Below are 22524 nucleotides of genomic sequence, written 5' to 3' on the forward strand. Positions count from 1 at the left end.
TCCTCTTTTCCTTAGGTAGATCAAGTAGAAGACAATCATTGGACAGCAGTTTTCTGATTCCTAGTCTCCAGCCAAAGCAGTGGGATTCTAGAATCATCAATTCTTCTGGTTGTTACCTCACTCCAGGACTGACAAAAGTAGGGTGATTCTAGAATCAGTGACCAGATTTCTCAGATTGTGTTTGTAACAGATGGAATCTTCAGTGGGCTGGTCTTATGGTATTTTGCTGGAAGTGATTCTTAGGAGTCCAGGTTAATGACTGATCTTTCAGCCTTTTCCAGAGTTTTGTAAGTACCAATACCTGTATTAAATCCCTCTTTGCTTAAATTAGAAAGTAGGATCACCATTAACTTCAGTTGAACCCATACTAAACATTAACTCATGGAACTGTTAGGAGGATAAAATGTGGGTAATGAAATATAAAAGCAATTGAGAGGCCAGTACTTGACCATCAGTAAATGTTAGAAAAATTAGGAGAGACATCTTTTAATGAATATATTTTATTTATATAAGTATATATCTTTTATTATATTACATAAGAAAAATCTAAGATATTCTATATATTTTGTCAGATTTTTGAGTTAAATAAATTTTTGAGTGTCAGTAAGTTATCTTTATTTTTGACTTGTATAGTTTTGCTTCTCTTTATTTAAGTTCTTTGTTTCCACAAATACAAACATCACCAAGCCAATTGAAATTTGGACAATCAGTCTATATGGGTGATTGCTGGGGGTGTCAGTCATTGTTTTAGGTTGTCTAAAGATAAATTGAAAAGTGGTTTATTCTTGTAACTAATCATCATTGCTCCACTGTAATTCATTGATTTCACTGTATATATCCATACTAATATTTGTCCTTTAAATCTGGAATTGTTTCAAACAAATATTTAAAGTAATTTTATTTGCCTCTTCCTTGCATCCAACAAAGCAAGGAAAAATAGACTACAGAAAAACTTCCAATAATTGAAGGAAAATAAATAAATAGATGGCTGTTTATATAGTCTTATTTTTCAAAGATATAGAATGAAGAAAATGAAAACTAAAAGCCAATTGCTACATTATGCAAGAGATAAATAAATATACCATTATACATAGTATAATATTGTACAGTATAAACATGCACACACTCACATATATGAATGGCATATATATATATATGCACTTTGTGTGCATAAATTATGATCATATAAGGGACAGAAGTGAGTTAACTGTATCCTCATCTCATGCCACAATATTATCATCTATACAAGGTCTCTTTCTCAATTTACATTGCATGTTTTTCTTCACCATGGGTTTTTGTTCCCATTGCCTATTCCCATTGCTTCTACTGTGCTTGGTATATGTCTTTAATATGTATGTACCCTATTTTTAAATGATATTTACCTATGAATATAATTTTTCCAACCTTTTCATCCAACATTATAGTCGAATATTTTTGCTTGATGTTTATCTAGTTCCAAGTGCTAAATTCTACACATTATTCCATTTCAAATCATTTTTAGTTTTTCTGTTCATGGATACATAAGTGCCCTCAATTTCCTACTAACAGAGTCCTGCAGTAATGAATAGTGAGTGTCATTTGGGCATCAGTCGTGGGATTGCAGTGTCAGAGGAAACACACAGTTATAATTCCAGTAAGGATTGGTAGTTAGCTTTCCATAGTAGCTCTTCCAGCCGACACTCCCCTCGCCAAGATAAATCTGCTCTTAATTTTCTAGTCTTTTCAACAACTTGGTGCAGTCTGATGCATATAACATGATAGCTAGTAAGAAAATACATAATCTTATCTATGCAAACCAGAGCATTTTAATAGTTAAGAAGAGATAATGATAACTGCAAAGAGAAATAAATCATAAAGAGATTATGCTAGGCAAACCAGGACATTTACCCTGTGACACTGATGTTTTAAATATTTGTATTTACTTATTGGTAAAGTTGAACACCTCCTCATAAACACTTTAGCCAGCACATTAATTCCTCTAATAAGTACTTATCTCCTTTGAATTTTTTTCACCTAATTTCTGGTCTTTTTCTTGTTAATGGGCAGAGTTTACTGTTTATCTTAGGTTCTAATCTCTCAGTATTAGTCATCTTCTCCCAGCCTGTAATTCACCTTCTTGCATTCTGTATTGTTTCCTTCACTGAACAGAAATGCGAATAAATACATTTCATTCACTGGGGACTTTGGCAATACTTCATCACATCATAGTAACAAAAATAGTCTCTCTTATTTTTAGAATAAGTACTATACTTTACGTTTCACACTGAGGTCTTTGATCCACCTAGTACTCATTTATATATAGATCTGAGTTCCAGGTAAGCTTTATTTTTCTACATATTTAAGCCAGTTTCTCATTCTCACCACCTAAATAATCTGTCCTTTTCCCCAAAATTTGTTAAACCATGACAACCATACACCAAGTTCCCCTGTGTTCATGGAACACTTTTTTTTTCTGAACTGTTTTGTTACATTGTTAGTTGGGTGTTTTTTTTTTTTTTTTTGTCATATGCACATATCATGAGGTTTTGATTGTTGTATCTTTACAGCGTGTCTTGACTGATAAAGGAGACAAGTCTTTTGTGTTTAGAACTCACTTAGCTATCAGTGGGCAATAACACAGGCTAGGGAAGCTGGCATCTATATTGAGAATCCCAGGTCAGAGCATCTGTCCCAGTGATAATAAGCATTAAAAAATTTACTTCTAACAATATCTCATGTTTCCCATGCCAAACACACTCCAGTTTCCTCCTTATGAAGCAAACTTTAGGAAAAAATTGGCATTCCATGTTGTTTATAGAGAAAAAATATATTTTTGATTGGTACAAGCATTCTGGGCTTCTTGGCAGTCAAATCTCTTTGCAAATTAATATATTGATATACTAGGTTAGTTTGCCATATGACTTCTTTACAGCAAATCTTATCATTAGACATAAAAACATCAAGTTTCTAGATCTTAAAATAATGTGATATATTTCTTGTAAAGATAGCTGCCATAATTACCTTTCTCAGTGTATACACGCACCTTTAATGTGGTTTTATACTCTCCCATTGTTGGTGATGTTTATTTACCATTCCTTTGAATCAGGGCTGGCTTTCTAACTTGCCGTTTCCAGTATCATCTTAGAATCCTCAGTTAATTATTTGAAGAAGCTGGGGCCAGCCTGATGCTGAAGGATGAGAGAGACCACAACACAGCATGCAATCAGCAGCAAACTAAGACATGAATCGGGCTGTCTTAGACCATACAGCTCCAGCTAAGCTCTTTGTTGACCAAAGCCATGATCCCAGTGAGACCAGAAGACCACTTAGCAAAACACAGCCCAAATTTCTGATCCACAGAATTAGGGTAAATAAAATGATTGTGTTAAGCAAAGTTTGGAAAACCACCACCACAGGCCAAATCCAGCTTTTGACTTCTTTATGTATGGGACTTCAACCTAAGAATCAGTCATTTTTATATTTTTAAGAGATAAACAACAATAATAACAACATGCAAAAGCAACCTTATGTGGTCCATACAGTGTAAGATATTTGCTCTCTGGCCTTTTATACCATTTTAAACCACTGTGTTTAGGTCATTTCTATGCAGAAATATATAAAGTGCATGTCAAAGCTTGAAACTTGCTTGTCAAACCAATCAAAGTGGTTCTTTGGCTCTTTGGTAGAACTAAATTTAAAAGAAATTCTGCATGCATTGAAGGTAATTTTATTCCTCTCACTCAAACTGCATGCATAAATATTCATATATATCACTTATAATGAAACTATCAGGATCATGTATGGATATAAAACATTTTATAAATTATAAGGTACCATAAAATATAAGGTGTGATGGCTGATTTTGAGAATAAAGAGGCAAATGATGACTAGCTTCTGGAACATAGTGGCCTCTGTAGCAAAAGTAGTTTAATTAGCAGATAAGTTAGCATTAGCCTTATCAAAACATGAGAAAATAAATCTACCAAGAAAAACATAAATTTCATTTCAAGACATATTTTAATGCTTTAGTTTTTCACTGATTTTCTACTTTTTAATGCATAGTCAAGAATTAATTAAAGCAGACTTGCATATATGAGCTACATAGATATACACGTTGAATCATTAATTTTGCATAATTTAGTCAATGTTGGGTGATTATGCAATTTTTCTATAAACAACATTTTAGCCTTACATGAATATAGATAGGTGATGATAAATAGATTGATAGATGAATATTTGGTAGAGAAATTTAGTTATTCTTTGGTCATCATAATTTTCATAAAACTAGTATACTCCTTAAGATATTAGTAATTGCCTGGATTCCCAGGCATATACTTTGTAATTATGTAGCCCTGAGTTGTTACCTAAAGAATTCAGTCGTTTATCTGAAGAAATGTATATTAAATAAGTATTTCCAGCATTATGAAATATACATTTTTTACTATAAATTCCTTGCAATACAAATTCTGCTATGCAAATTAATATGTTCTAATATCTCTGTTCCATAAAAATTAAAAATACTAGGCATGATATTATGTCATAATATGAGGCTCCTTCCAATCTCTGCCATTCTTAGCTGTTGCCCTTGTTTAAATGATAGAAGATGGTTCACCACCAGTGGTGTTCCCACATGTGGCTTCAAGGAGGGTTAGAAAAAAATAACCTTTATGGGAGGCTATAAGTTTAGTTTTAAAATGTTATTATCTTAAGAGAAGTAGAGAATGGATCTTAAGTAGACTGAACACGTATCCAAGTTTGCTGTAAATTCAGGTAAAAATATAGCCATTCTTCTGGAATGCCTTCAGATTTAAGTCCCTTCACTGTTAGAGAACTTCCAATTTGGAAAATAAATTATATGGTTACCATAATGGTGGGGGGGTGGGGAGTAGCAACCTCCCCTACAAACTATATTATTTTTATAAATGCTTTCCTTAGGGGATGCCTGGGTGGTTCAGTTGGTTAAGTGGCAGACTCTTGATTTTGGTTCAGGTCATGATCTCATGGTTCGTAGGATCAAGCCCTGCACTGGGCTCTGTGCTGTCAGCCCAGAGCTTGCTTGGGATTCTCTCTCTTCCTCTCTCTGCCCCTCCCCCTGCTTGCACATTTGCATGTTCTTTCTCTCAAATAAACAACTTTTAAAAATGCTCTCCTTGTACCAGTAACAGTAAATCTTCGATTCATGCCTACTTACTATGGTAAGTAGTTTCAGTTGCCAATTGTCTTTCTTCATTACCTATATTTATATATTACTTTGTTTCTCAGATATAAAGTCAACTTCTTTGTCTACTATGATAATTCAGATTTGATCCTATTGTTGTATTCTGCATGACTATCAGATAATTTATACTGATGCAAATATTCTTTCCATTGATAATAAACTAATTACGGATAGTTGCAGAACAAAAACTCTCATTACCATTTCTCTTAGTAACATCATTGAAATATTCACATTCACATTTTACCATGGCAAATAAGGTTCCTATATGCATTGCTTTAGAAATCAATAGAATATCATGGCAGATGGTTGCATGAGTCACCCTATATCCCTATCAAACACAACCTGTCTTTTAAAAAACCCACACATTTTATTGGTGTGTAGAAAAGAGGGATTTCTATGTGTAGGTTTTACTACAAAATCAAGAGAAACTTTATAACTTTTTGAATGTATATTACTTAATTAACAACACTGTAATTCACAGCATTTTTATTTTCCTTTTTGTTCCTTCCAAAGTATTATTGTTTAAGTGAACCCACATTTTTCATACAACTCTTTCACATAAAGTTGATCATGTGCTGTGAGCTTCAAGTAATTTTTAGCAAACAACTCTCTCATCAAAACATCATGGGTCATAAGATTTCTGATTCATTCTGCATAAGTATATTATTTCATATATGTTTTCCTGAGACTTAAGAGTATTATTTTTGTCGGTCTGTATTTTTGAAGACTTTTGTTAAAAATCATCTTCCAAGGACCACTAATGAATGCTACTGATGGATATTGCTTTGTACAGATAAGATAATGTGTCTTGTATCTATGTGTCCTTTCTAATGCACTCAACAAATCAGGCTCATAGCAGTTGTATAAAGTATTTTTTTTTAATTAGAAAGGATAGTACATAGGAAAATGTGATTATACACAGGAATGATCATACATAGGAATGGCACATTAAGAGAATGTATTGAATCTTGGTTGTTTTATTTTGGAGAATGAGTTTGTCTGTTTGCTTTATTTTGATTCTGTGTTATTTTCATTATGCCCAGTTTAGGTGTTCAGAAACCCTATGTCCTAATTCTGTGCTGTAAATCCCAGAGTATTTTTGTCTCCTCCGTTTTGTCTTGCTCCATTTCCATTCAATATAGACCTCTAAAGCTGTGTTCCAATTCTGATATGAAATGCAAATACCTAAAACAATTTTGTATCCCTTGCAAAGTTCTGTGCAACCTCAGCATTGTGTTCTGAGAGTCGTGTAGTCTCCACTGCAAACTGTTTCTGCTTCTGTGCCTACAGAATCTATGAAGCTGAGAAAAACTAGCACAGAGAACATGAGGGATTCATGGTTACTATGTGACTCCAGTTAGATACCTAGGAAAATAACTTGCATAAACAATTAACAAGACTAGAAATATTGTGTTCTGTGACTAATGTAACACACTGTAAGTGCCATCCATTTCAGACTTAGGGATAGGTATGTAACAGAATAATTAGTTATATCCTTTGGTCCAGGGAATAATTAAGTAAATCATTTACCAATTATATTTATTTTAGATTTAGAACTATATCCCTATCTCTGAAAATAAGTTTTTAGTAACATTCCTTATGATTATAAATGACTTTGAGTATTAAATATTTTACATAATTACTCTTTGCCTCAGCAGAGTTTCACAATTAAACACATTGTTATGAATAATTTTATATGTGCTACTGGACATTAGCAATCAATAAAGCGGATACTCTACCATCTTCAGAATGTTTATAGCCCTGTAGGGAAGATCTAAGATAATGTAATGAGATTCTAACCAGGTATAGGAGTCCTTGAGGAAAGAATGCTTACAGTGGAATAGTTTAGCCTGACAATGGGGTGGGACATGCTCAAAGGATGGAAGGTCATATGTAAAAACTATTTCAGCATAAGGCACTTTTGCAAGAGAAACTGATCTGTATAGGCAGGTTTAGCTGGCTGTTATGATATCTGGTGGTTATACGGGGGTTGTGATACATTGCTTTATTTCAAACATTTTTCCCTTAAGGGAAAAAAATTAAATGTAAAATTTTCAGTATATATATCAAATTGTAGTGGAAAAGTGTCTATAGGATGAATTTATTCCATATTAAGCATTTAGGTTTTAGTGCTTGAGCATATATGTATATGTGTGTATATGCATATATGATTTCAAATGTTTTTAAGTAATAAAATACTTAGAAATTTCTTAATGTGCTACATATTAGCCATGTACCATATGTAGACTAAATTTTAATCCTCTACTTTCCAAAAAAATTACTGTTCATAAAATTTTCTTAGTTCCTAATGAATTCTTTGTGCTATTTGCAACATGTCTGTAAGTTTAGGGAGAAACATATCTTGTAAGTTAAAAAATAAATGCTTTCCTAATTATTGATATCCTATGCAGCTTGGACCTAAATCTAATTGACAGTTACTTAATGATGTGAATTTTCTTCTTTAATAAAGTGCTTATTTAGAAACTGTTCTAGATAGTCTTTATGAAAAAAAAGTCATATTTTGTAAAGCAACAGTGACATCCAGTGACAACTGAGATTTATTCAGACTATTTTTTAGATTTGCTATACAAGTAGAAGAAAAGTGTTATTGAATATTAAACTACATACTCTTTTCTATTTGTTTTAAATGTTCTAAGAATATATCTGAATAACAAATCGTTGAGTGAAAATATAAACCAGTCGATCAATTAGAGAATGAAAAAATAAGCCATGGATTGGGAGAAAATATTTGCAAAGCATGGCTTAAAAAGGATAGTACCCAAAATATACAAAGAACTCTTCAAATGCAATGTCATATATAATTGCAAGTTAAAGCAACAATATATCACTACACACCTGTTAGAATGGCTAAAATTAAATAAAAACACAGTTTATAACAAATGCTGGTAAGTATGTAGAGCAACAGGAATGCTCATTCATTGCTGGTGGGAATACAAAATGTTACAGCCATCTGCTGGCAAAGTCTGGCAGTTTCTTACAAAGCTAAAAATGGTCTTATCATTTGGTCCAGCAATTGTGCTCCTTAGTATTTACTGATATAAACTAAAAATGTATGGCCATACAAAAACCTACACACAAATATTTATAGCAGCCTTATTTATAATCACCACAAACTGGAAGCAACCAAAATTTCTTTCAGTAGGTGAGTGGAGAAACAATTGTGGTACACCCACACAACAGAGTATTATTTAGCCATAAAAAGAAATGAGCTATCATGCCACAAGAAGGCATGAAGCAAGTTAAATGCAGATTTTCAAGAAAGTGAAGCTAGTCTAAAAAGACTATGTAGTGTATAATTCTAGTTATATGACATTCTGGAAAAGACAAAGCTATAGAGAAATTAAGATACTTAGTGGTTATCAGAAGAGAAGGATGAATACACGAAGCACAGAGGATTCTTAGGGCAGTGAAACTATTCTAAAGATTCTGTATGATACTATAAAGGTGAACACATGACACCATGCATGTATTAAAACTCATAGAACTGTACAATACAGTTGTGAGCCTCAATGTAACCTACAGACTTTAGTTAATAATAATATATCAATATTAATTCATCAATTGTAACAAATGTGCCACACTAATGAATGAAGTTAATAATAATGGGGTAATATGAAACTGCTTGTGCAGGGTGTATGGAACTCTGTACTATCTTCTCATTTATTAATGTAAATCTAAACTGTCCTAAAAAGCAGAGTCTGTTAATTAAAAAAGAGTCAAGCAAACCACAATCATTTACAATATTAATCTCTTGCACTGAATGAATGTCTTCCACTGAGTGGTGAATCATTACCAAGATGTTAAATAGCATTATTCATCATTCTTATTGAATATGTGGAAAAGCGAATATCAGTGAAATGGTGAATGTGTAGATATATTACAAACTTGCAAAAATTAAATTGGGATATTGTGTGTGTTTGGGATGTGGAGGACTTCATAGTCATGCTACTTTGTTCTGTCCTTGGCATTGAGTAATTCAATATTTTCATTGTAATTTATCATTTATATTTGTATTTTATTATTTTTTAATGTCTATTTTTTGAGAGAGCGAGCAAGAGAGCAAGAGTGAGAGTGTGGGGCGGCACAAAGAGAGGGGGAGACACATAACCAACCTGAGCCATCCAGGTGCTGCTGGGTTTTCTTTTTTAACGTGTATGTGTAGTTGCTTATTTGGTGTCCTAATTGTGAACAAAACTTATATTTCTAATCCCTTTCTGATTCTGGTGTTATTTCATGCTATGGGAAATTATATTTCTAATTAATGTATTTAGAAAATTAATAGTGCTAAGTGAATTATTCTAGAGTTTCCTAATGTGTTATAATATCATGGTTATGATAAATATGTAAAATGACATAAGAAACATTCCATTTTTCTATGACCTAGAATATTTTACAATTACATAAAGCTTTAATGGTTTGTTCACAAAGCTTTATGTTTAGATAGAGCTCAGTTTTAAATAATAAGAGCTTTGTGTGTGTAAAACACTGAAATAATATGTTTTAGTTGGTGAAAATTTTATCCCATATGTGGAAGTTTTTGCTAAATATAAATATCTTTAAAACTAAAATGTACTCCTCTTTTTGACTTTTAATTGATTATTGGGAAATATAGAAGAAATCAAGAAAATAAAACATTATATCAGAAAGTGTAGCAGTTACTGAAATTGTTTTGCAGAACTTCCATTTGTATTAAAATTCACATATTATTGGGGGCACCTGGGTTGCTCAGTTGGTTAAGCGTCTGAGTAGGGGTCAGGTGATGATCTCACGGTTTTGTAGGCTGGAGTCCTGCATGATGCTCTGTTTGGATGCTCTCCCTCTCTCTCTGCCCTCTCCCACTTGCTCACTCATGCATGTTTTCCAATAACAGCAGTCAATTATATTGTTCTAATAAAGTCAATGCATTATGACAATTTTATGAAATAAAATGGCTGTAGAAAGGGTGACGAAAAGTTTCCAGATGGGATAATAGCTGTCATCTGGAGTACCTGGCAAATGAAAATGTGCAAACTCTCTGAAAAGATATATAACCCAAGACAGGATTCTCACAGATAATCTCACTGTGAAGCCGAAAACATTTTGAAAGTTATTTGTATCGGAAATAACCACCAGCAACCACATAGCCAACAGGATGACTAGAGTCCCCAAGATGTCAAAAAAATAAAAATATGAAAGGAAAAAAAGGCCAGAAAGTATGTATAAAATCATTAAATAAAAAACAAAAAACAAAAAGCATAAAACAAAAAACACCAAATCATGAAAAAGGCAGAGTTGAAATAAAAATAAAATTAAAATTAAAATACAAGCACTAAAATTAAAAATTTATTGTATCAGGATGCCTGGTTGGCTCAGTCAGTTAAGCATCTAACTTTGGCTCAGGTCATGATCTTGCAGTTCGCTGGTTTGAGCCTCTCATGGGGCCCTGTGCTGACAGCTCAGAGCCTGGAGCTTGGTTCAAATTCTGCCCCTCCTCTCACGCCCTGTCTCTCTCTCTCTCTCTCTCTCAAAAATAAATAAACATTAAAAATTTAAATTAAAAATAATAATTATTGAATCAGCCAAACAACAGATTAGATGCAGAAAGAATTAATGAATTGAATGTGAGACCTTGAGATATAGCCCAGAATGCAGCACAGGGAGAAAAATAACCTTTTCTTCCAATTTCATTGCAAAACTAAAAACCAATGGAGGAGAACTTCCAAATATACCTACCATCCTCTCTGCCCATTTATGCCACTGGACCCACGTACTCTCCAGCATCAGCTACATAATTTGGGGAGCCTAGTAGCAAAAGGAAACTGTGGATAAGTTGATTGGAAGCTCAGATGGTGATAGAAAAAAAAAAGAAAAGAAAAGAAAAAGAAAAAGACAGTGATACCAGAGGATTAAACTCAGCACGGAAGCCTTCTTAGTGCAGTGCCCTGCATGACTGTAACAGTAGCCTTGCCATGAACCCAGCCTTTAACTCAGCCTTTACTTCTGCCTTTCTTGATGAGCTGCTTGTCTCTGAGTGAAGCCCAGTACATCTCCCAGGTCACTAAATTCCAACTCCTCTTAGTCATTCAAGCTTACTCTTCCCAAATGAATTTATTAATTCAACCAGTCAACAGTAACTGTTTTCAAAGAAATTGGCACACCAATATTAAACTTCATATGGGAGATGTAAAAGGTAAAAAAAAATAGCTGAAAGAACTTTGAAATGTTTGGAACAGAAGATGAAAATAAAGATTTCAGGCTAAAGATTTAAAAGTAAAATTTTAGAAGAAAATGTAGAATAATATATTCATCATGTAATGATATGCAGAATTTTTAAAAATATTATTTTAAAAGCACAAACCATTAAGGAAAAGGTTTATATATTTACCTGCCTCAATATTAATCCTTATGTGACAAAAACACAAACACAAACAAAAACCACCCGCTCTAAGCAAACCAGAAACACAACATACATGTTTGGAGAAGGCACCTCTAACTCATATAACCAGTAAAAATATTTCCCAAACTATATTTATGAAATATTTCTTATTTAAATAAAAATAAAACAGAACAGAAAGCCTAGTATTTAAAGAGTCAAAGGATATGAATAGGCATTTCTCAGATGAATAAACCAATAAATATAAACATTTCCTTACAAGAAATCTAAGAAGTAAAAACAAAATCAACAGTAAGATGGCATTTCTTAAATATCAGTATATCAGAAATTTAAAATTCTGACAACACATTTTGGCAAGCAGGTGGAGAAATAAGTAGTCTTATATAGTGCTGTGAGATCAATATAGCAAAACTCTGCATAACTGAAAACCTGCTTATTTTACAATGCAGCAATTCCACTTTCACATATCTATCCAGAACATACACTTAGATCCCTACAAGGTGCCATGTGTAAGAATGTTCACTGAAGCAAAAACAAGTGAAAGCAAGCTAATCAAACTAACTGCCCCTAAGTATAGAAATGAAAAAAAGACTGCCTTTTTAAAAAATAAGTAGAATACTAAACCATTGTAAAAGTGAAAGAAGTAGATCTATAAATGTAAATACATATATATTTCAGAAATGTAATTATGTGTGAAAAAAACGGTAGTTGCAAAAGAAGTAGAGTAATATACTATTTATGTTTTTTTTTTTTTTAAACACTTGGGGGCAGCGGGGCTGTGGTGCCTGCCTGGCCCAGTCAGAAAAGCATGAGACTCTTGATCTTGGGGTTGTGAGTTCAAGCTTCATGCTGGGTAGGGAGATTACTTTTAAAAAAATCTTTAAAAAAATTGGATGAATTATTTGTGTAAAAATCATACATAGTAATATACAACATCATAAATGAAAAATATTTACCCCAGCTTCATGATATTGAGTACTTCTTAAGAGGAAGAGAGACTGTGGAGTGGACTGGAAAATGAACTTGGGTCCTTATTGATTATGAGTGGTAAATGCTGTCCACAAAACATGAATAGAACAAGCATCAGGAGAAATGTTTCAATATGGAAAACAGCCCCCTAACCCATGTGCCATAAAAGAATGTTAATACTCACTGAAGATTATTTCCATGCTTAGTGACATGTAAATAATGAAGCCTGAAATGTTACACTAAATCAAATGCATATCAGTTGTGATCCACTTTTATGAAAGGAAAGGTACACTCCCTGACTTTAAGGTAAAGATGAAAAATCTAGATTGATCTTGTCACTTATGCATTTCATTACTTAACTTTTTGTGAGAGGATGAAAACCAAATTTTGTCATACTTTCATTGTTTACTCTATGGTTTTAATGAATGTCACCTGGATTCTGAATGACTTCAATGTCAAAAGAGGAAAAATGACTATTGTCAGAAGAGTGGAAATAAATACTCTTCTCAGTCCAGATGAGTTTTTCAAAGGTGCCCCACTTTCTAAACTTTCAAATGAATAACTAATATATGGATCTGACACAATCCTAATAGAACTCAGGAAAAAAAATCATGCCATGAAAATACTGTCTCCAGAATTGGTTTTGCTTTTTTTTTGTTTAATTTTTTAATGTTTTATTTATTTCCGAGAGAGAGACAGAGAGACAGAGAGAGAGAGAATGAGCGAGCGAGCAGGGGAAGGTCAGTGAGAGAGGGAGATACAGAATCTGAAACGGGCTCCAGGCTCTGAGCTGGCTGTCAGCACAGAGCCCAACGTAGGGCTCAAACCCACGAACCATGAGATCATGACCTGAGCTGAAGTCAGATGCTTAACCGACTGAGCCACCCAGGCGCCCCTGGTTTTGCTTTAATGGAACTGAATTTACAAGTACAGTACTTCTAATTGGCTTTGCTTTTCTGTGCATGCAAAATGGACAACACCTGTTTATCACTATGTTTCCATGGGGATATAGAGGTTGTGGTTTTATGATTGCTCATTACATGTTAAGGTACCAATTAGTCAACCTTATTCTGCTTACTTACTAGAATACCTCTCTAGCTTGAAACAAAACTTAATTTAAATTTATCTTTTCCTTGTTCCTTCTTCCTATTCTATTCATTAAATTTTGAGAACGCTATTGCCTGCACTGACATTTTTCTATTACTCTTCTGCTTCCTTTTGCCCCTCAAACATTTTCCCCAAAGTCAGAACTTTTCTTCAAGTCTTCTGATAAATCCCTTTGCAATTATGACTTTGTCCTACCAAAACTACATGGTTAATTCAGTCAACATTTGTCAACAGGAAAATTGAGAGAGTTTGTGCCATTACATGGCCAAAAGCTATGTCATATGCCTGAATATTTCCCCTGGCCCCTTTGATCAAAAATGCACTAAAATATAAGTTTCAAGAGAGCATTTGATTTGCTCACTGCTATAGTCCCAGTAGTGGCATGTAATAGGTGGTCAATAAATAGCTGATAAATGGATTATTCAGAAACATCTCTGTTTATATTACGGTGAAGTAGAAAGCAACAAGGCATTAATGATCACCATATGTTAAATATTAAATGTTATTAATCAACTTAGTTATTAATATCTTAGCAACTTAGCATAAGATATTTTCTATCCTACTTAGACAAAGATACTTCTTAAAGATAAAATTGTAAGATATGTTATAAAGCTGTAATTTTTATAGGGCTGAAAGTTGGCAAAATACCATGGCATATCAACTGAATTTGTACTGTGCATATTTGGGTATTCGGTTAGTTGGCCAGTGATGCTTTGGATGAATAACAAACTAATACACATCCATAAGTATTTATATATTTATTCAATACCACTGATCTTTCTTGCCTTCATTTCACCAAAATTAATAATTATGTTCTAATCAACATATTGGCAGTTTTGCTCTACTTTAAGTATATTCAATTTCAAATATTTTGTCAAATGTAACTTAAATCTAAACATTTAAAACTTTATATTTTCAAAAAGATTTTTCTTCTAGAGCATTGAATATTATTTATTAAAATAAATGTACAAAGTGAAAAATTTTCATAAATATCAAAATGTAAAATAACAATTTGCGGGACTGAAATTTTAATAGGATTTTTTGAAAATATGACAATCTCACTAAATGTTTAAAAGTAAATTAATTGTCAGCAGTTCTGGTTTTTAGAGTTAATCTAGTTGCCAATGAAAATATTATTATTATACTTCACATTACATACAGACCTACATAATAACAAATTTCATACTTATATGAATTATTTAACATACCAGACACTTCCTCACACTCCATGTGCAACTGGGCATACCCCACAAATCTGTGTGTTCCTCCAGAAACGGGTGCTGGAATCAAATGAGAGGCCGGAGAAGCCAGTACTACTGTGAAAATAATACATTCTGAGATCTATTCCATTCTTGCTACCTGAAAGAATGGATTTGACAAAGTAATTATTTTTGATTTTGTATCTTAGCTGAGAACACCTACCATTAAAATCATCTCTGTGTGCAGGAGCAGAAAAATGGGATAGCTTACAATTGGAGAAGTCAGCAGATAATACCTTGACTAAATGATCAACGTGAACATCCATCATCAGTAATGAGACAAACCAAATCACTTGCCCCCGATGGAATGAAATGAGAAAAAAACAGCCTCACTTATGTAATAGTCCAAGAAGAAATGCATAACCTAAATTAATTATGGGGAAATATGAGGCAAAACTAATTAAGGACATTCTAAACTTGCCTGTAAATCTCGAAGTGTCAATAAAAAGCCATGGTATGAAAGATGCCTTATATCTTCAATTATGTGCTCATATGAAATTAACTCTAAGATATATGTTTAAAATTTTTTTAAAAAGTTGGAGAACTGTACCTCAATTTTGATAAAAAAGTTATATACATATATAATTTTTAGAATGACAAAGAAACAATTAATAGTGGCCACCTCTGGAAGTGGAATCAGGTGGAGAGAGAAAGATATTTATTTTCTACTTCTACTCCCACTTTTCTATACTGTATGATTTATTTTGAAACTTAACCGACATTTATTTTTTTTAATTTTTAATAATTTTTAAAATTTCTATGACTATTGTAAGTTTGTTTTTGAGTCAGAAAATGGAAACTATTATCAGGGAAAAAATATATTGTTTTCAATTTAGTCAGCACAAGACTGATCATGGGTCATGGTACCTGAGGTGTCATTCTGTCCTTAATCATTAACTAGCTATGGCTGTTAGGCAGAGCACTTCAATTCTTGTAGATTTACTCATCTTTATAGATGAGATTTATAGGTGAAATTTCTTGTAATTATAACCTTAAATACTCTTAAGAATATATTAAGACACTTGGGGCGCCTGGGTGGCTTAGTCGGTTAAGCGTCCGACTTTCACTTAGGTCATGATCTCGCGGTTCGTGGGTTCGAGCCCCGCGTCGGGCTCTGTGCTGACTGCCAGCTCAGAGCCTGGAGCCTGTTTCAGTCTGCGACTCCCTCTCTCTCTGACCCNATATTTACCTGCCTCAATATTAATCCTTATGTGACAAAAACACAAACACAAACAAAAACCACCCGCTCTAAGCAAACCAGAAACACAACATACATGTTTGGAGAAGGCACCTCTAACTCATATAACCAGTAAAAATATTTCCCAAACTATATTTATGAAATATTTCTTATTTAAATAAAAATAAAACAGAACAGAAAGCCTAGTATTTAAAGAGTCAAAGGATATGAATAGGCATTTCTCAGATGAATAAACCAATAAATATAAACATTTCCTTACAAGAAATCTAAGAAGTAAAAACAAAATCAACAGTAAGATGGCATTTCTTAAATATCAGTATATCAGAAATTTAAAATTCTGACAACACTTTTTGGCAAGCAGGTGGAGAAATAAGTAGTCTTATATAGTGCTGTGAGATCAATATAGCAAAACTCTGCATAACTGAAAACCTGCTTATTTTACAATGCAGCAATTCCACTTTCACATATCTATCCAGAACATACACTTAGATCCCTACAAGGTGCCATGTGTAAGAATGTTCACTGAAGCAAAAACAAGTGAAAGCAAGCTAATCAAACTAACTGCCCCTAAGTATAGAAATGAAAAAAAGACTGCCTTTTTAAAAAATAAGTAGAATACTAAACCATTGTAAAAGTGAAAGAAGTAGATCTATAAATGTAAATACATATATATTTCAGAAATGTAATTATGTGTGAAAAAAACGGTAGTTGCAAAAGAAGTAGAGTAATATACTATTTATGTTTTTTTTTTTTTTAAACACTTGGGGGCAGCGGGGCTGTGGTGCCTGCCTGGCCCAGTCAGAAAAGCATGAGACTCTTGATCTTGGGGTTGTGAGTTCAAGCTTCATGCTGGGTAGGGAGATTACTTTTAAAAAAATCTTTAAAAAAATTGGATGAATTATTTGTGTAAAAATCATACATAGTAATATACAACATCATAAATGAAAAATATTTACCCCAGCTTCATGATATTGAGTACTTCTTAAGAGGAAGAGAGACTGTGGAGTGGACTGGAAAATGAACTTGGGTCCTTATTGATTATGAGTGGTAAATGCTGTCCACAAAACATGAATAGAACAAGCATCAGGAGAAATGTTTCAATATGGAAAACAGCCCCCTAACCCATGTGCCATAAAAGAATGTTAATACTCACTGAAGATTATTTCCATGCTTAGTGACATGTAAATAATGAAGCCTGAAATGTTACACTAAATCAAATGCATATCAGTTGTGATCCACTTTTATGAAAGGAAAGGTACACTCCCTGACTTTAAGGTAAAGATGAAAAATCTAGATTGATCTTGTCACTTATGCATTTCATTACTTAACTTTTTGTGAGAGGATGAAAACCAAATTTTGTCATACTTTCATTGTTTACTCTATGGTTTTAATGAATGTCACCTGGATTCTGAATGACTTCAATGTCAAAAGAGGAAAAATGACTATTGTCAGAAGAGTGGAAATAAATACTCTTCTCAGTCCAGATGAGTTTTTCAAAGGTGCCCCACTTTCTAAACTTTCAAATGAATAACTAATATATGGATCTGACACAATCCTAATAGAACTCAGGAAAAAAAATCATGCCATGAAAATACTGTCTCCAGAATTGGTTTTGCTTTTTTTTTGTTTAATTTTTTAATGTTTTATTTATTTCCGAGAGAGAGACAGAGAGACAGAGAGAGAGAGAATGAGCGAGCAAGCAGGGGAAGGTCAGTGAGAGAGGGAGATACAGAATCTGAAACGGGCTCCAGGCTCTGAGCTGGCTGTCAGCACAGAGCCCAACGTAGGGCTCAAACCCACGAACCATGAGATCATGACCTGAGCTGAAGTCAGATGCTTAACCGACTGAGCCACCCAGGCGCCCCTGGTTTTGCTTTAATGGAACTGAATTTACAAGTACAGTACTTCTAATTGGCTTTGCTTTTCTGTGCATGCAAAATGGACAACACCTGTTTATCACTATGTTTCCATGGGGATATAGAGGTTGTGGTTTTATGATTGCTCATTACATGTTAAGGTACCAATTAGTCAACCTTATTCTGCTTACTTACTAGAATACCTCTCTAGCTTGAAACAAAACTTAATTTAAATTTATCTTTTCCTTGTTCCTTCTTCCTATTCTATTCATTAAATTTTGAGAACGCTATTGCCTGCACTGACATTTTTCTATTACTCTTCTGCTTCCTTTTGCCCCTCAAACATTTTCCCCAAAGTCAGAACTTTTCTTCAAGTCTTCTGATAAATCCCTTTGCAATTATGACTTTGTCCTACCAAAACTACATGGTTAATTCAGTCAACATTTGTCAACAGGAAAATTGAGAGAGTTTGTGCCATTACATGGCCAAAAGCTATGTCATATGCCTGAATATTTCCCCTGGCCCCTTTGATCAAAAATGCACTAAAATATAAGTTTCAAGAGAGCATTTGATTTGCTCACTGCTATAGTCCCAGTAGTGGCATGTAATAGGTGGTCAATAAATAGCTGATAAATGGATTATTCAGAAACATCTCTGTTTATATTACGGTGAAGTAGAAAGCAACAAGGCATTAATGATCACCATATGTTAAATATTAAATGTTATTAATCAACTTAGTTATTAATATCTTAGCAACTTAGCATAAGATATTTTCTATCCTACTTAGACAAAGATACTTCTTAAAGATAAAATTGTAAGATATGTTATAAAGCTGTAATTTTTATAGGGCTGAAAGTTGGCAAAATACCATGGCATATCAACTGAATTTGTACTGTGCATATTTGGGTATTCGGTTAGTTGGCCAGTGATGCTTTGGATGAATAACAAACTAATACACATCCATAAGTATTTATATATTTATTCAATACCACTGATCTTTCTTGCCTTCATTTCACCAAAATTAATAATTATGTTCTAATCAACATATTGGCAGTTTTGCTCTACTTTAAGTATATTCAATTTCAAATATTTTGTCAAATGTAACTTAAATCTAAACATTTAAAACTTTATATTTTCAAAAAGATTTTTCTTCTAGAGCATTGAATATTATTTATTAAAATAAATGTACAAAGTGAAAAATTTTCATAAATATCAAAATGTAAAATAACAATTTGCGGGACTGAAATTTTAATAGGATTTTTTGAAAATATGACAATCTCACTAAATGTTTAAAAGTAAATTAATTGTCAGCAGTTCTGGTTTTTAGAGTTAATCTAGTTGCCAATGAAAATATTATTATTATACTTCACATTACATACAGACCTACATAATAACAAATTTCATACTTATATGAATTATTTAACATACCAGACACTTCCTCACACTCCATGTGCAACTGGGCATACCCCACAAATCTGTGTGTTCCTCCAGAAACGGGTGCTGGAATCAAATGAGAGGCCGGAGAAGCCAGTACTACTGTGAAAATAATACATTCTGAGATCTATTCCATTCTTGCTACCTGAAAGAATGGATTTGACAAAGTAATTATTTTTGATTTTGTATCTTAGCTGAGAACACCTACCATTAAAATCATCTCTGTGTGCAGGAGCAGAAAAATGGGATAGCTTACAATTGGAGAAGTCAGCAGATAATACCTTGACTAAATGATCAACGTGAACATCCATCATCAGTAATGAGACAAACCAAATCACTTGCCCCCGATGGAATGAAATGAGAAAAAAACAGCCTCACTTATGTAATAGTCCAAGAAGAAATGCATAACCTAAATTAATTATGGGGAAATATGAGGCAAAACTAATTAAGGACATTCTAAACTTGCCTGTAAATCTCGAAGTGTCAATAAAAAGCCATGGTATGAAAGATGCCTTATATCTTCAATTATGTGCTCATATGAAATTAACTCTAAGATATATGTTTAAAATTTTTTTAAAAAGTTGGAGAACTGTACCTCAATTTTGATAAAAAAGTTATATACATATATAATTTTTAGAATGACAAAGAAACAATTAATAGTGGCCACCTCTGGAAGTGGAATCAGGTGGAGAGAGAAAGATATTTATTTTCTACTTCTACTCCCACTTTTCTATACTGTATGATTTATTTTGAAACTTACCCGACATTTATTTTTTTTAATTTTTAATAATTTTTAAAATTTCTATGACTATTGTAAGTTTGTTTTTGAGTCAGAAAATGGAAACTATTATCAGGGAAAAAATATATTGTTTTCAATTTAGTCAGCACAAGACTGATCATGGGTCATGGTACCTGAGGTGTCATTCTGTCCTTAATCATTAACTAGCTATGGCTGTTAGGCAGAGCACTTCAATTCTTGTAGATTTACTCATCTTTATAGATGAGATTTATAGGTGAAATTTCTTGTAATTATAACCTTAAATACTCTTAAGAATATATTAAGACACTTGGGGCGCCTGGGTGGCTTAGTCGGTTAAGCGTCCGACTTTCACTTAGGTCATGATCTCGCGGTTCGTGGGTTCGAGCCCCGCGTCGGGCTCTGTGCTGACTGCCAGCTCAGAGCCTGGAGCCTGTTTCAGTCTGCGACTCCCTCTCTCTCTGACCCCNTCTCTCTCTCTCTCTCCTAGAAATAAATAAAACATTAAAAAAAAAAAAAGAATATATTAAGACACTTAACATATTGTCAACAGAGGGCAGTAATTAACCACAAATAGTCCCATGTTTTCCATAAGGAAGAAATAACTCCTGTTCATAGAATTTGAAGGAAGATACTATTCAGAGTACCACTGTTTTCCTTGCTATTTCTGAAAATTTTGATTATATTCTGATTTTCTTCTATTCAAATAAATACTCCAAAGCAACTTCAGTCTTTGCATTAGGAAGATAAGACACTTCGGCTCAGGTAATGATTTCATGGTTCATGGCTGTGAACCCTGTGTTGGGCTCTGTACGTGCTTCAGATTTTGTGTGTGTGTGTCTCTCTCTCTGCCTCTCCCCTGCTTGTGCTCTTTCTCTCTCTCAAAAATAAAAAAAAAATTAAAAAATAAAAAAAAATAAAATAAATAAATATTTTTATTTAAAAATAAAAAATAAAAAATTTTAAAAAGGAAAATGCAACACTAAAGATAAAAGAGGGAAGAATATAAGGTGAGTTTCATGATGATAAGGTAAGGCCTTGTTGACGGGAATCGGAATGTCATTTACTCTGCCTTCTAATCATTTGTGTGGTGTGTGTCAATACAGTAGTGCCCACTGGAAAGATCACCGACAAAGGATTACTACAGATTTGGATTTTAAACTATCCAAGGCTACTTACTGTCTGTAAGTGTTAAATTCTGGCCAATTGAATGAAACTTTACAAGGCTCATATTTCTTCACCAAAATAAAAACACCACTTTAGAGGATTGTTTAAGGATTAAAATAATTATTTATAAAAGGTATAAGAAAATACACATATATTTGCTCAACATTTATTAATATCATCATTATTATTGTTGCTATTATATTATCATACAAATCTCCTTGTTTTAGTATAACTTAGTCTGATAGAGGAAATACTGTAGTTTATCCTTAAACATATATATGTATGTACAAATAAATATATATAAATAGGTATTGTAAAACCTTGGATTGCAAGTTACTTGTCCTGTGAGTGTTCCACCAGACAAGCAAATATTTCTAATAAATTTTAACTTAATAAATGAGCAATGTCTTGCAATGGGAGCATTACATAACACCGAATGTCACATGATCTCATCTGAGCCAAAAGTGATTGAAATTCTCTTTGATATACAAGTCCTTTGGATTACAGCATGTTTCTGGAATGAATTATACTTATTAACCAAGGTTTTACTGTGTGTGTGTGTGTGTGTGTGTGTGTGTGTGTGTGTATTCCTTTAACATGTATATATTCCTTTAACAAATAACTTATATTTTGTTTTTAATGGACCAAATTTTAGGAATTTGGTACATGTTTTAGTAATTAAAAATAAACATCAATTTACCCTTTACCTCAATTTTAAACCTTTTAAGAGAGAAAAATGTGGGAAGATGAGAACTTTTTGTTGTTTATAAATCAACAAAAATATGCACACTAAAAATGTAAAAAATGATTAAAGAATATAAATAGCACTTCACAAAAGAAAAAATAAAAATGATGGGGTACCTGGGTGGTTCAGCTGGTTAAGCATCTGACTCTTAGTTTCCACTCAGGGCATTAGTTTCTGTCACAGTGTGAGGGTTCTATGCCGTGTCGGGCTCTGCACTGACAATGCAGAGCCTGCTTTGGATTCTCCCACTGTCTCTGACTTTTCTTTCTCTCTCTCAAAAATAAATAAATAAACATTTAAGAAAAAAGAATATTTAATAAGAATATGAACATTCAACTTCACTGTTACTCAACAGACTGAAAATTAAAATTTTTGCATGTTTTGTCTATAAATCAGAAAAAAAAAACTTTTTAGAGGTACCCTTGAGGGAACTGGTAGACC

At 33.1% G+C, this 22524-nt stretch overlaps 1 long non-coding RNA gene across 1 annotated transcript; it reads left to right on the forward strand.

Moving 5' to 3' along the window:
• Positions 1-216: 216 nt before the first annotated feature.
• On the forward strand, positions 217-15388 carry LOC144244903 (uncharacterized). The gene is made up of 2 exons (XR_013339109.1): positions 217-287; positions 15114-15388. It is a non-coding gene; the product is annotated as an uncharacterized LOC144244903 (long non-coding RNA).
• Positions 15389-22524: the final 7136 nt, after the last annotated feature.

This window comes from Crocuta crocuta, unplaced genomic scaffold, assembly GCF_008692635.1.
Source record: "Crocuta crocuta isolate KB4526 unplaced genomic scaffold, BGI_CrCroc_1.0 scaffold38, whole genome shotgun sequence".
In the NCBI taxonomy this organism is placed as follows: domain Eukaryota; kingdom Metazoa; phylum Chordata; class Mammalia; order Carnivora; family Hyaenidae; genus Crocuta; species Crocuta crocuta.